At 50.8% G+C, this 15,317-nt stretch overlaps 1 protein-coding gene across 3 annotated transcripts in view; it reads right to left on the bottom strand.

Annotated features, from left to right (window-relative positions):
- PLD1 (phospholipase D1) overlaps positions 1 to 1,505 on the bottom strand; it is an 83,127-nt gene extending 81,622 nt beyond the window's left edge. The window contains exon 1 of one of the 3 annotated variants that reach the window (XM_064164859.1): positions 1,291 to 1,505. The gene's annotated coding sequence lies outside the window, so the exon portion shown is untranslated. The remainder of the gene's footprint in view (positions 1 to 1,290) is intronic. The other 2 variants (XM_064164861.1, XM_064164858.1) reach the window with 2 other exon arrangements.
- Positions 1,506 to 15,317: the final 13,812 nt, after the last annotated feature.

The following is a 15,317-nucleotide window of genomic DNA, read 5'->3' as shown; positions in this document are numbered from 1 at the left end:
GGGCTTAAATTCAGGGCTTCCCAAGTTGGGGCAAATCTGGCAGGATTTGGCCACAAGACCCAAGCCTCTTAGAAGCATCACAAGAACAAGTGATCAGAAACTAAGTTCCCCAACTGCCTGCAAGCCTGTGGTATGAGCTCACACTGCTACTAAACGCCAGAAACAGCACAGGAAGGAAAACACAAATTCTTCAGCAATTAAAGACACTTGAAACAGAGTTCCCATACCCCAAGCTGCAAACCCAGGCAGCCACGAAAACACAAAGCTCTTTGCAAACAGAGGCCGTTTGTCCCAGAAGCTATGGACGCAGCAGCCGCACCACCACGTCCCATTAGTTACCGTCTTCAGCTGAGCGTCAAACTACCACAGCTTCAGCCACCCACTTAAACTGTGTTTGTCCCCAAAACAGCCACGTAACGCTACTGGCTCCAGAGGCACCATGAAGATTTACTTAAAGGAGGGAACTGGAGACCACCTAGGGCCGGACACGTAGTGGGCACTGTGGTGCTGTGTACAGAGAGCCCAGGTCAGTGCTGCCCGGGCAGGGGAAACGCTTCCCAAGTCAGCGTAGTTGCACCAGCTTGAAACCACTGCCCAGGCCCAATCGAGGACACCTCGGGGCTAAAGATCTCCGGAGAGCAGCCTTCTCTGCCTGGAAAGGCCATCGTACCAAATCAAGGGAAACAGCAGCGGGCAGAGAAAGGCTTTAATGGCAAGGAATGGAGCCGGCAGCTCGGCTGAAGGGGCTGTGTCAGCCAGCTGCCAGCGTGTTAGGAAACTCTCAGGTTTTACCCCATGCCCCTAAACAGCAGCTGCCGACAGGGACAGGACAGAGATAGAGTTTCACCAGCTCTGGCTGCACACCAGCCCAGGACATCCCACAAGCGCGGAAGCTCCCAGTAAACACACCACCACTACCTCCGAACTGCCCTCGGCAGAGCTCTCGTACCTGACCCTGCCCAGCGCAGGGCTCAAAGCAGCGGGGGGGAAATCAGTAAATCATCGCAAATCCTTGAGGACTGACAAACCCCTCCCGCTGCCAAAGTTCGCTGCCCAGTCTCAGCAGAGAGCCAGAACAGAGGATTAACTTCAAAACAAGCGTCCTGTGCTCAAATAACTGCTTTCCCTCCTCCGCAAACCGCTCCCCCCCCCACCCCCGCCCCGAAGCCAGGCTCTCCACCCCGCACCGGGACAGACTGGGAAGCTCACCCCACAGACCCCTCCGCCTGCAGCCCAAGGCTGCACTCCGCAAACAAACGCCCCGCAAACTCCGTCTCTTTCCTCACCAACCTGCAGCCCCCATGGCAGAAGGTGCCCCATGGCGCTGGCCGACCCAAACCAGGCGGGTTTTGCCCCGAGGAAGAGCTGACCCCGCAGCCGGAGCAACCGCAGCCAGGAGCCGCCCCGCAGCCCGGCCACGCCCGGCCACGGCCCCTCGGCTCCAGCATCCAACGCAGTTCCCTCCCCACGAGCAAAGCAAGCAACAAGCCAGCCCACCGCTTCCCCAGCCTATGAGCACTTGCTAATTAAGGGGAAACCACTCCCCACCAGTTAAGGAGAAGACTAGGAGGCTGGCAGGAAGGGTGGAGGGAACGGGCAGGGTGGTTTAACGGGTTGTGCACCTAATCTATGGGGGTACTTGTGATCAGAGAGGGAAAAAAACCAACGAAAATATCTGACAACCACGCAGTTGTTTCTATCGGAGAAGAACTTTAAGATCACAGTCTGTTAGAGGTGAGGACAAAGTCTGCTTTTGTAGTTATTTCAACTTAGCAGCCCTGCAAGTGCAGGCAGTGGAGTGATTTGCTCCGTGCTCGGGAGCGCAGCTTTTCCCCTTTCTGTATTCCTCATCCAGAAGCCAAATGCCCCCATCAGGGACAAATCAGCTGGCCACCACCACAGCCAAGAGACTGTGCTTGGTGAAGGGAACCAGATGAAAAAAGAAGTGAGTGTAAATGAACAAAGAATTAAGTGCACATGCAATAGTATTTTTAGCATGAGACAAGCTAATAATTATGGCCACGTATTGCTTGTGTCTGAGCAGTACTTGTCTGCCTTTTCCATGTTACTTCCCATATGCCCTTTTCAATATGCAAAGAAGGAGATTTTTTAGCAAGAGGGAGAGAACATTTTTGTGCTTATAGAAGCATTGAACTGGCAAGTGGAGAGGCAGGAATCTTCCGTACATTGAGCAGTTCCAGCACGGTCTTGCTTCCTGGCACGCTGGTAAAATGCCTGGAACCTGTCTGCAGAGCTACAGCTGCCACGGCGACAGCTATCAGTTATCCAGGGGACATCTTGGTGACTTTTCTCAGGGTATTTGGTGTTCCTGCTTCAGCAGGATTTCAATATGGGTGTTATGATCTTTTTCTTCCTTAAAGGAGTTGTTGGTTTTTTTTTTTTTTAAGAGTGAGCAACTGAACTGTGGTCCTTAAATCTACAAGAGGTAAATAACGCAACTTGGGGCAGTGCTAACACAGGCTCTGCCCTCTTCTGGCAGTGTAATATTGAAGCATCTCCACGCTCTCCACCAGAACAGAACCTGCTTTGGTTAAGGGTTCACCTGCAGCACATCACCCCGGCTTTTTAACACTAGGTTTACTATGACTTGGCTTACCTACAGCTTTCTAAAGACAGCATGAGTGATGTGCTTCATGTTGAAAATCAAAGTCTGAGGTGGGTTCCCAGGAGCATTGCACCACAGCTTGCTTCAACTCAGTGTTCAGCTCAAACACTGCTACACTCAGCATCTATGGCAAGCTGTGAGTCAGGGTGGCTCACCAGTGCCGTCTGCATTGAGCAAGGGAAAAGGCAGCACAGACATTTGTAACACTCAGTGTCAGGAGAGAACAAAGCAAGGAAAAGAAGCAGGGTGGAGCTCTGCAGCAAAAAACGGGTGATGGGAAACATAGAAAGCCACCCTGTAAGACTGGCATTACCTTCCCATCCCAAAGAGAGGGCAAGGCCCTGCTCGAGGGGAACACATTGCCCCACACTGCAGAGAGGTTTCATGTGGGTGCCAGCATACAGCACAGCGTGCACCACAAATACTGGATTTTGTTTTGGGCCTCTCACTACTGCAAGGGCATTGAGGTACTGGAGCATATCTAAAGAAGCACAACAAAGCTTGTGAAGGGTCTAGAGCATGAGTGTTATGAGGTGCAGCTGAGGGAATTGAGGTTGTGTAGCCTGGAGAAAAAGAAGCTCAGGGCAGACCTTTTCACTCTGCAACTGCCTGAAAGAAGGTCGGAGCAAAATGAGTCAATGTCTTATCCCAGGTAACAAGCAACAGGAAAAGAGGAAACAGGCTTCAGTTGTGCCAGGGGAAGTTTAGGTTGGATATTAGTAAAACTTCACTTAAAGTGTTGTTAAGCATTGAAACAGCTGCCCAGGGAAGTGTGGAGTCACTAGCCCTGGAGGCATTTAAAAGAAGAGAAGTGTAGATGTGGTGCTGGGGGACATGTCTTTGTGGTGGACTTGTCAGTCCTGTTTTAACAGTTGGACTTGATGATTTTAAAGATCTTTTCCAATGTCAGTGATACTATGGGACAGGAATAGGTGGACAGATGATATGTGAAACATCTTTTGGGGCACTCGCCTGCCCAGAGTGCCCTGTTTCTGCCATCCTCTCCAACCACACCTCTGCCAAACACACAGCTCACTCAAGCAGGAGAACAATGGGTGGCAAGGGACCTCTGCCATCTCCCATCTCAGCACACCTCTCCATGTGTGTTGGTGCAGAGGGAGGACATCTCAGACACAGAGAAGAATGACTCTCTAGAGACAAACCCCTATCCATCCACCCAGCACTCATCACCTCTGCAACCAGCTGGCTGAATTCTGACACCTCTTTACAAATCCATAACCCTGAGCTCAGTTAATGCAGATTTCACTTCTCTGATGCTAGGTTCAATGTGGCAGCCACTGTGCACAGAACTAGACCAGGGCCTGAGCATGCTGGCCTCTACATAGCACAAGTCCTCTCTCCCAAGCACTGCAACGGAGCAGATTATCAGCTCTCCCAGGAGAAATGCTGTTGTGCTCACGTCCATTAGTGATTTGCTACACTTCCCAGAAGCTCCCCTGTCCCAGAGGCAACTCATAAAGTAGATACTTGGCACGTACCGTTGGAAATAACTCAGTCTCTGGAGGAACACAGTGTTGTCTGCTGGGGTTCTCTTTGGTTCTGCTCCCTCTTGCTTTTCGATCTTCAGGAATGCATCTCTCAGAGGATGCTTCCTTCTTTAGCGGGACGTGCTGGTGCAAAGAGTGGGTTGTGTGGCAGTCACACAGGGACTGCTGCTGCTGCAGTCTGTAACACCAAGGTGCTAACATTAGGAATCCATTTTAGCACTATTATTTAGATCCACTTCATTCATAGTCTTTAGAATAGAATGGAATGATAGAATGCATTAGGTTGGAAGGGACAATCAAGGGTCATCTTGTCCAAACCCCTGTGGTAAGCAGACACATCTTTAACTAGATCAAGTTGCTCAGAGCCTCCTCAAGTTTGACCTTGAATGTCTCCAGGGATGGGGCCTCCACTATACCTCTGGGTAACCTGCTCTAGCATTTCACTACCCTCACTGTGAAGAACTTCCTCCCAATGTCCTATCTATGTCTACCCTGCTCTAGTTTAAAACTGCTGCCCTTTGTCCTGTCACTGTATGTCTTGTAAACAGTCCCTCCCCAGCCTTCCTCTAGGTCCCCTTCAGATATTGAAATGCCACTGTAAGGTCTCTGCAGAGCCTTCTCTTCTCGAGACTGAACAACCAAACTCTCAGCCTGTCTTCATAGAAGAGATGCTCCAGCCCTGTGATCATCTTTGTGGCCCTCTTCTGGACCTGCCATATCAGGTCCATGTCCTCCCCATGTTGAGAACTCCAGAGCTGGACACGGTATTACAAGTGAGATCTCAGCAGAGTAGAGGGGCAGACCACCTGCCAGCCACGCTTCTTTTGGTGCAGCCTAGGATGTGGTTTGCCTTCTGGGCTGCAAGTGCACATCCTTCTGGGCTGCAAGTGCACACCTCTTTTGGTTTTTTTCTTGCTTTAAAAAATGTTCATTGCCATGCCTAATGAGCTGGTTGAAAGTACAATACTCAAGCATATAGGGACATCTGCAGAAGGACTTTTTGAGAACCTGTGAGCTTATGCTGCTGCACACCATACCAGATCCTCCATCTCAAAGATAATACAGGAAAAGAAAAAGGAACTTTTTTTTTCTTTTCAATATGGACTTTATCCCCAATCTTGGTCACCAGCTGGTGTCACAAATAGAGGGAGAGGGGAGCAGAGGGGCAGTAGCTGCTAGAAACTATTAAAATGCCAAATTATGGGCTCAGAGCAGGCAGGAGAATGAGGCAGCACAAAGACACCATCAACTTCTCCAAGCCTCTCAAGCTGTGTTCTTGCCCCCCAGAAAAGCCCTCCCTGTTTGCTCTGGGGCAAAAAGCAGTTTAGCCCAGGAGGGCCCTCAGGTTTCAGCAGAGACATGGCAGGAATCCCTCTGTATTTACCGAGCCTAGAAGTCATCTAAATACAAGGGTTTAGCTAAAGAGCTTTTCACACCAGGTTGCTTTTCCCTTGTTAAATGAGCACAGCTACACTTGTACAAACTCCAGTGCTGTGCTGTTCCCAGTGTTACAAATCACAGGCTGTTCTCCAGCCTGGTGCTGCTGAACTGCTGTGCTTCAGCTCACACCACTCACAGCAACTGACATGTTCCTGGTGGAGCATCTGAGATGACAAAACCAGCCAAACATCAGTTGCTTGATTTGAGCTTCCTTTTGCCTACCCTTCATGTCTGCAAGACCTTTTCCCTCCTTGTATGTCCTCTTCAGTCAACCAAAGAGGCTTCCTGGCCCTGGTGTGGGTTATGCTGATGCCTCTGCAAAGCCATGGGCACAGGAAGGGTCCTAGGGAAAAGTTTACCCTGAGTTGGGTTCCATTTGGGAAGGAACCTGCAGAGCCCCAGGGGAGGGAGGTAGCAGCTGCACCACCTGGCAGTGAGGCAAGGGCTGGCTCTGGCATCACATAAGGCTTGCAAGCTCCAGCATGGGACATCACCACACCCCTTACTCCTGTCTCCAGCCTCTGCTGAAGTCAGACTGTCTTTGGGTCTCTGTGTAGTGGTGGATCTACCACTCCTCTGCCAAGTTTCTAAGTGGTCATTACCTTGCCCCATAACACGGTGGCTACCTCTTTTGGTCAGCAGGGCTGCTGTACCCTCTGTACCTGAGTGTCATCTGGGACTAGAATGTTTTGCTGTAACCATTTCACAGCAATGTAACAGGAAAGGGCCTCTCTCCTGAGGTGTACCAAGGGACAGGGCAGAACATTGCCCAGCTCCTACTGCCAAGACCACCACAACATTCACCATGGGTGAGTGAAGCCTCCTGGATGGGTGTAGCAGACATCACGTTAAAACCCCATAGGGTCCATGCTGGGGCAGCCACTGATGGTGCTGGCAAGGAAGGAGCAGCCCAGGCACCACCTAACACAGGCTAACTGGCACTAAGCCACATACATGCACAAAAAAAAGAGCCATTTTTAGTGTTAGCCCCTTAAGACCAGCACAGCAAAAGGAAACTGAGCAGGGTGTGGTGTAAATCACATTGTCAAGTTATGCCTTAGTTTTCCTCCCCCCTTCAAGGACTGCAATTGTCCTGACTTTGGAGGAAGAGGCAGAGAAAGGAGTTCTGATGAAAGACACTTAAACATGACAGGCTGACTTGGCCACGGTGCCTCCTGGGAGTTGTAGTCATATCTTCTCCCACCCAGATCACTCCTCCTGGCACAGCTCAGTCATGTTCCCCATGACACATCTGCAACCCCGTCCCAGACTCCCCCATCTGCACAGCCAGTGGACAGCAGGACCCTTGGACAGTAGGTGCTACAAGGCAGCCCCGAGGCTGCTCAGGATTCAAATCTTACGAGGTTTGGCCAGAATATTTCAGTTCTCTTTCACACCCTCCCCCTCTGGTAGAATTCCCATGGAAACAAAAACAAAGCTTTCGCTGTTTGGGTTTGGTTGGGTTTTTGATTCCTCTTCTTGAGGAGGGGGTGAATGAAGTGGGTAAACGAAAAGCTAAAATAAATATAATGCATGCATGGGAAAAACCCCACGAGATACCACTCCTAGCTTGATCTTCCCTGCAGTGGTTCATCTCTGATGTCACCCATTAAGATCCTCAGGGGACATAAAAATGAGCCTCAGGGGACAGAAATGGGCCTCAGAAATGAAAGAACAGATTATTTCTAGAACTGCCAACTTACTTTTGGGCAGGAGAAAAAACAACCCCAAAGCCTCCCACTCATTTCCTCCCTGGCACCTCATTCTGCAGACACCTGGATGCCACCGTGTGGCAGCTGCCCCTTGCTGTCACCTCATGCAGCGGAAGGGCAGGGGCAGGCCTGCAGGGCAACGCACAGCTTTAAGGGGGGGGGGGGAGGGGAAAGGAGGAACAAAATGAGGAGGGGGGGGTGCAGCAATTCACAAAAGTTAAAGGAATGCCAAGCACGTCAGTATATGAAGCACAGTATCTGGAGGAAGGAGAGAGTGCAAATCATCTCCTTATGCTGTTAAGCTTAGACACACACTTGTCTTGCTATTTAAAGCCTTAGATGAATGCCAGGTTTGAGTGAGCTCAACGAGTCCATCTGAAAACAATTTACATGGTCCTCTCTACCACAGGATCTGGCCACCTGGCAGCTTTTAATGCCTTCCCATTCCCAAACAGCGAGATACCTCCCACCTTCACCTGCTGGACAACTGCAGCCCAGCTCTGGAAAGACATTTAGCTAACCAGATACCAAGGTGGCCTCCCTGGGGTCCAAAGCAGCTATGAGGTGGGGACACAGGCTGGCAGGGTGTTCAGTATTGCTGCCCTCTTCCCCTTTCCATCCACACAGGAACTGGTGATGGGTGCAACCCTGGCTCTGCTGAAGATCACAGAACCATGCAGGCTGGCAAAGCTCCTCAGCATCACCAAATCCAACCTAGACCCCTACTCTACAAGATTCACCTTTAACAATAACCCTAAGCACCACATCCAAACCACTCCTAAACACATCCAGGGTTCGTGACTCCACCATCTCCCTGGGCAACTCATTCCAGTGCCTGACCACTCTCTCCATGAAAAACTTTTCTTAATGTCCAATCTAAACCTCCTCAGCTTGAGGCCATTCCCCTTGTTCTGTCTCCAGTTACCTGTGAGAAGAGACCAACAGCAGCCTCTCCACGATGTCCCTTCAGGTAGTTGTAGACAGCTGTGAAGTCTCCCTTCAGCCTCCTATTCCTCACACTAACCATCCTCAGCTCTCTCAGTCACTCCTCATACAAGCTGTTCTCCAGACCATTCCCCAGCTTTGTTGCCCTCCTCTGGACCTGCTCCAGCACCTCCACTTCTCTCTTGTATTGGGGTGCCCAAAACTCAACACAATACTCAAGGTGTGGCCTCACCAGAGCTGAGTACAAGGGAACAATCACCTTCCAATGATGATGGTTGTGCTACCAGCATTGGGTACCTGGGCATATGCTGTTGGCCAAGCCATCCTTCCTTCTGAAGGATGGTGTCCAGTTCTGGGCCCCTCAATTCAAGAGAGATGTTGAGATATGGGAATGTGTCAAGTAAAGGGTGATGAAGCTGGTGAGGGGCCTGGAGCACAGCCCTGTGAGGAGAGGCTGAAGGAGCTGGGACTGTGCAGCCTGCAGAAGAGGAGGCTCAGGGCAGACCTCATTGCTGTCTGCAACTACCTGAAGGGAAGCTGTAGCCAGGTGGGGTTGGTTTCTTCTCCCAGGCAAGCAGCAACAGAACAAGGGGACACAGTCTCAAATTGTGCCACAAGAGGTCTAGGCTGGATGTTAGGAGGAAGTTCTTCACAGAGAGAGTGATTGGCATTGGAATGGGCTGCCCAGGGAGGTGGTGGAGTCACCCACCCTGGATGTGTTTAAGGGTGGCTTGGATGTGGTGCTTAGGGATATGGTTAAGGCTCTCATCTGGAGGTGTTCAAGACAAGACTGGATGGTGCCACGGCGTAGTTAATCGGACAGGGCTGGGTGATAGGTTGGACTGGAGATCTTGAAGGTCTTTTCCAACCTGGTTGATTCTATGACTGAGAGCAGCCCTACAGAAAAGGACTCAGAGGTGTTGGTTGATGAGGAGCTCAATGTGACCTATAAATCTGTGCTCATAGCCCAGAAATGCAGCAGTATCCTGGGCTGCATCAAAAGAAGTATGACCAGGAGTTTGAGGGATGTGAACCTGCCCCTCTAATCTGCAGTGGTGAGACCTCACCTGCAGTCCTGTGTCCAGCTCTAGGGCCCACAACGTGAGAAGGGCATGGACCTGTTGGAACAAGTCCATAGAAGGGCACTGAAGATGATCAGAGAGATGCAGCCCCTCTGCTGTGAGGACAGGTTGGGGTTGTTCAGCCTGGAGAGAGAGGGCTCTTAGCAGACCTTATTGCAGCCTTTCAGTACTTAGATGGTGCCTACAGGAAAGCTGGGGACAGGCATTTTGCAAGGGTGTGCAGCAACAGGACAAGGAGTTATGGTTTTAAACTGAAAGAGGGTAGACATAGCTTAGATATAACAAAGAAATTCTTCACTGTGAGAGTGGCAAGACACACTGGAAGACATTTCCCAGTGGGATTGGGGATGCCCCATCCCTGTCAATGCCACTCAAGGTCACATGAGGCTTTGTGCAACCTCACTTAGTGAAAGGTGTCCTTGCCTATGGCAGGAAGGGTTGGAATTATATGCTCTTAAAGGCCCTGCCCAACTCAATCCAGGGTTCCTCCCCTACCAGCACCCCCAAACTGTCTCCTGCCAGCAAGCAGCAAGAAGAAAGCAAGCTGCAGCCCAGGGCTGGGATTTGGGATATGTCTCAGTTTTCCCTCACCTACCTCAACAGTGCTGTGTCTGCTGTATCCCAAGATGCAGCTCCTGGAGTGCTGAACTGCACGTTTTATCACTTGTCCATAACGGGCTGTCAAGCTGGCACGTTGTTATTATTAGCAACAGGAAAGGAACTAACTGAAATATTCGAGAAGTATGTAATGAGCACTTGAGTAAGAGTTAAGTAATGAGTGCTGCTTCAGCAAGCAACCCGAGCAAGACAGGCTCCACCCATTTTGTTAACAGACAAAGGCTTATATAAGCTGGGTGTTACATAAAACCCCAAAATAGGGAGCTGGAACTCCCCTACCTTGGGCTGCTAGCGTGACTGCAGCCCACCTGTACCCGAGCTGAGGCTGAACTAGCTCTCAGCTGATGCACAGCTGAGGGCCCAGCCTGAAGCTGGCAGAAGCAAGCAGCACAGGCATGTTCTGTGTGTGCTGAAGATCACAGAATCACAGAAACATGCAGGCTGGCAAAGCCCCTCAGCATCACCAAGTCCAACCTAGAACCCTACTCTACAAGATTCACCTTTAACCATAGCCTTAAGCACCACATCCAAACCACTCCTAAACACATCCAGAGTGGGTGACTCCACCACCTCCCTGGGCAGCTCATTCCAGTGCCTGACCACTCTCTTCATGAAAAACCTTTTCTTAACGTCTAGTCCAAACCTCCCCAGACTCAGCTTGAGGCCATTCCCCCTTGTTCTGTCTCCAGTTACCTGTGAGAAGAGACCAGCAGCAGCCTCTCCACAATGTCCCTTCAGGTAGCTGTAGACAGCTGTGAGATCTCCCCTCAGCCTCCTATTCCTCATACTAACCATCCCCAGCTCCCTCAGTCACTCCTCATCAGAGTTATTCTCCACACCCTTCCCCAGCTTCCTTGCCCTCCTCTGGACCTGCTCCAGCACCTCCACTTCTCTCCTGTATTGCAGTGCTCAAAACTGAACGCAGCACTCAAGATGTGTCCTCACCAAAGCTGAGCACAAGGGGACAATCACCTCCCTGCTCCTGCTGGACACAGCATTTTTAATCCAAGCCAGGATGCCATTGGCCTTCTTGCCCACCTGAGCACACTGCTGGCTCATATTCATCTCCTGTCTATTACAGCCTCCAGATCCCTTTCTGCCAGGCAGCTCTCCAGCCACACTGCCCCAAGCATTGCTTGGGGTTGTTGTGACACCAGCCCCAAGTGCGACTTGGGCTGAGTCTGGATGTGCTTTCACACTCCTCTGGAAACAGCCTGTACAGTAAGATGCTTTGTTGTCATGAGGACCAAAGAACATACATCTCTTCCTGTCTTGCCTGGTGTGCCAGGACAGCCTAAACACTCTCTGATCCCAGGGCACCATCCCAAGGGAATCAAATCCAGAGGAGGGCTGAAAAGATGCTCAGAGAGCTGCAGCAGCTCAGCTATGAGGACAGGCTACAAGACTTGGGGCTCTGCAGCTTGGAGAAGAGAAGGCTTGGAGGAGACCTTGGAGTAGCCTTCCAGTATCTGAAGGGGGCCTACAGGAGGGCTGGGGAGGGACTACTGGCAAGGTCTTGTAATGACAGGAGGAGGAGGAATGGGTTTAAACTGGCATAGAGGAGATTTAAACTAGATGTCAGGAAGAAGTTCTTTCCAGTGAGGGTGGTGAGGCACTGGCACAGGTGGCCAGGGAGGTTATGGATCACAGAATCACAGAATGTGGTTCACACTGCAGATCACATTCTGTGCATTGCAGATCACATTCTGTGATTCTGTGCTCCACAACCTCCCTGGAGGTGTTCAAGGCCGGGTTGGATGAGGCCTTGAGTGACCTGTTCTAGTGGGAGGTGTCTCTGCCTATGGCAGGGGGTTGGAACTGGATGATCTTTGAGATCCCTTCCAATCTAAACCATTGTATGATCCTATTCTATAAATGCTAAGAGAGGAGCACAGAAATGGGACATAGTTATGGGGAAGCTTCTCTGGGACTCTTCCTGTCTCCAGGGATGCGCAAGCAGGGGACTTTCCAAGGCAGAAGTGCTGTCTTTGCAATTTCACAGTGCCTAGCAGCTATTTGCTTCAACAAAATGTCCAGTCACCTTTTGAATTCATGTGCACTTGCAGCTTCTGTGATATTGTGCAACAAAGCCATCATCTGCCATAGCTTATCTGCAGAGAAAAGGGTATCGGTGCCTCTCTGAATCGGCTGCTGCAGCCAGGAAGGGCAGGCTGGCAGGAGGTGTAACCTCTTCATCAGGTCTCATGTGCCTGCAAGCTTGTCTGTCTCCAGACAGACACCTCAGTAAAGAAGCACTTAGTGTCCCTAGACACCTTGCATCCCACCTTAAAATGCACTGCTCCAACACTCACATAACAGAGTCAGCCCACAGCAATGGTTACACCCTAGACACACACCAGAAGAAAAGTCTCAGAGAAGAGAGCTGTAATTTTCTTCACATCCAGACACCAGATCCTCCTTCCAACGCAGAGAGCAGATGCAGTTCCACCAGAAGTCATGGATCCTTATCTGGCTGGGGGAAAAACAGGGAGAGGGAGACCTTCAGGCATGTGATGGTTGGCCAGGCAGAGCAAAGCGTATCAGGAGTGACTCTGAACTACAAGGGTCCTATTCACTACCAGAATCAGTCTGTCCTGTGGTACTTGCAGGACCGTGCCAAGGCTGCTGTGTGATGCTGCCTGACTTGGCACTTGAGATTTGCCTAACCTTTGCTCTACATAAAGGGGAGCTGCACCAAGGGAGTCTTGATGCAGCCTCCTCTGCTGCTAAAGCATCCCCCCTTGGCTGCATCCCACAGGCTTCCCTGGGCGTTGTTTTTAAGGGAGAGACAAGCACACACAGACACGTACCAAACAAACAACCCCTCCACCCCACCCCAAAAAAAAAAGGGGGGGAGGGCAAAGCATAACAAAACCAGAAAGGGGGGAAAAAAAGAAAACGCAAGGAAAATGAAATCAGCATAGCCTGGCTTTGGTTTCTGCCGTGGCATTTATCTTCAGAATGAAATCCAGATGCCGTAGATAAGACAGTGGTGACCCCTAGTGCCCTCTCCAGCTGCAGCTGCCACTGTTCTTCCCTGAATTGATATTTGGGCATAAAGAGAGAGAAGAAGCAGTGCTTTTTAGATTTGTGCTCCATTCCAAGCCTCAGTCTCACCTCCCTTTCAAAACCAGGACCTAATTTCCTCTCTCTGCTCAAACTTTCTCACTGCAAGGCACTGGCTGCAGCATCTGTTTGTTGCTGTTGTCTAGGAACAAAACTAAACAGATTCCTGGTGTAAGAACTTATAATATTCTATTGACTGTTTGGCATAGTACAGTTCTATTTTTTATGCTTAGAGAAAAGAAAGAAGAGCCTTTTTTTGCTACCTCCATGCTTGTCAATAGCTGAGGAGAGCCATTCAAACGCCTTGAGAGGAGACCTTTGTCTTGGATAGAGTGCATTTTGCAGCAAGCAGCTCCAGCAGCACCAGGCTGCTGAAAGGAGCAAGTCTTTCCTGTGACAGCCATAGCTGTGTACCATTATGGTGGTTTTTTTCCCCCTAGCAATGTCAAACCTCTCTGTTTCTGTCACTCAGCTCCCACCAGACCTATGTTGCTTGCTAAGCTGTGGAATGCTCACTGGGGACATCTCACAGGATCACAGGGTGTTAGGGGTTGGAAAGGACCTCCAGAGATCATCGAGTCCAACCCCCCTGCCAAAGCAGGACCATAGAGTCTAGTGCAGGTCACACAGGAACACATCCAGACAGGGCTTGAAAATCTCCAGAGAAGGAGACTCCACAACCTCTCTGGGCAGCCTGTTTCAGTACTCCATAGAATCATAGAATCAATCAGGTTGGAAGAGATCTCCAAGATCATCCAGTCCAACCTATCATCCAGTCAACTAGACCATGACACTAATTGCCCCATCCAGGCTTTTCTTGAACACCTCCAGGGACAACAACTCCACCACCTCCCTGGGCAGCCCATTCCAATGCCAATCACTCTCTCTGGCAGGAACTTCCTCCTAACATCCAGCTTAGACCTCCTCTGACACAACTTGAGACTCTGTCCCCTTGTTCTGTTGCTGCTTGCCTGGGAGAAGAGACCAACCCCACCTGGCTACAACCTCCCTTCAGGTCACCCCTGAGCCTTCCCTTCTCCAGCCTAAACACCACCAATCCTGGCGTTATCATGCAGGGACAACAGCCCTTTCAGAAAGAACTTACAACAACTCCTTGCAGATTACTCGAGGAAATAAAGGATCTCAACATAAGCCTGAGACATCTTTAGCTTCCTGATAACAGAGGGCTTTGGCCACTGCCTGTCTTGCACTGGCCTCCTGCCCTGCTGCGGTGAGCCTCTATGCCCCACTGCCCTCCAGATGCATGCTCCCACCCTGCTGCACCACTTTGGGGTACAGGGCTGTGCTTTTCACCATTTGGCATCTCAGAATTCCCCATATTTAATAGGAGGTTGTCACCATCTCCTCAGCCAAGAAGTGACCTGCTTATGGCCCCCTCCAGCCTCAAGAGAGCAGCAAACATCCCTGTGCAGCCTTATGGCCTGCCACAACTTTGACACCACTTCTGCTCTGTGTTTCTCCCCTGCCCTTGCAGGCAGGCATCAGCACCAGCAGCCATCACCCCAGCATGCCCTGATCATGCTGGCTGAAACAGGGCTCCTTCAAGAGCCCAGGTCCCCAGAGCTGCCACCAATTTGCGCCTCGCCACTCAGGCCTGGTTTAGCACTCCCCAAATCAAAAGTACACCCCCACCCAGCTCAGCTCTGGAGGACCCTTTCTGGGGCTGCATTGAAAGCCCTGAGCTCTGCATGGTTGTCCCACCCCACACAGCCCAAGCTTGCTCCATCAGCCTCGCTCTTCTGGCAGATACTCACGGTGCCACCCCAGCTCACGGCGCCACCACCACACAGCCAACACCTCCTGCCCCTTTTGCCACCAGCCTGCTTCCTCATGAGAAACAACTTCCAGGCCTCAGACAGCCCTTCCTCCCCAGCATCTTGCTTGCACCTCCGTCACTTGTCCCCAGACTTCCTTTTCCCTAAAGGCTATGAGCTTCCTGCAACTCTCTCCACCCCCTCAACTAGGAGGGCACCACCTCTCTCCTCCCCAAATAAGCCCTTTGCTGGCATTTACTCCTGAGGATGGATCAGCCAGCATGAGGCTGGTTGGCACCTTTGCAACAAGTGTTTTACTCCCTGCAGCACTAGGTTGACTTTCTGGAACTGACACAACTCCATTTTTTCCAGTTTTAGTGCAAGCTCTTTATCTGTCCTGGCCATAATAATGCTCTGCTGATGTGCCTGTTCACTGAATCATATGTCCCTGCTTTTCTGTCTCTGGGTGCACACACTCACTTGTTTAAAGACAAAACCCAGCAGTTTCTGAGTTAAAGCTTTCTGTCTCTGGGATTTCTGTCTCT

Source organism: Pogoniulus pusillus, chromosome 26 (assembly GCF_015220805.1).
Source record: "Pogoniulus pusillus isolate bPogPus1 chromosome 26, bPogPus1.pri, whole genome shotgun sequence".
In the NCBI taxonomy this organism is placed as follows: Eukaryota; Metazoa; Chordata; class Aves; order Piciformes; family Lybiidae; genus Pogoniulus; species Pogoniulus pusillus.
The sequence above is the reverse complement of the archived record's forward strand: the minus strand, read 5'-3'. Positions and strand labels throughout refer to the sequence as shown.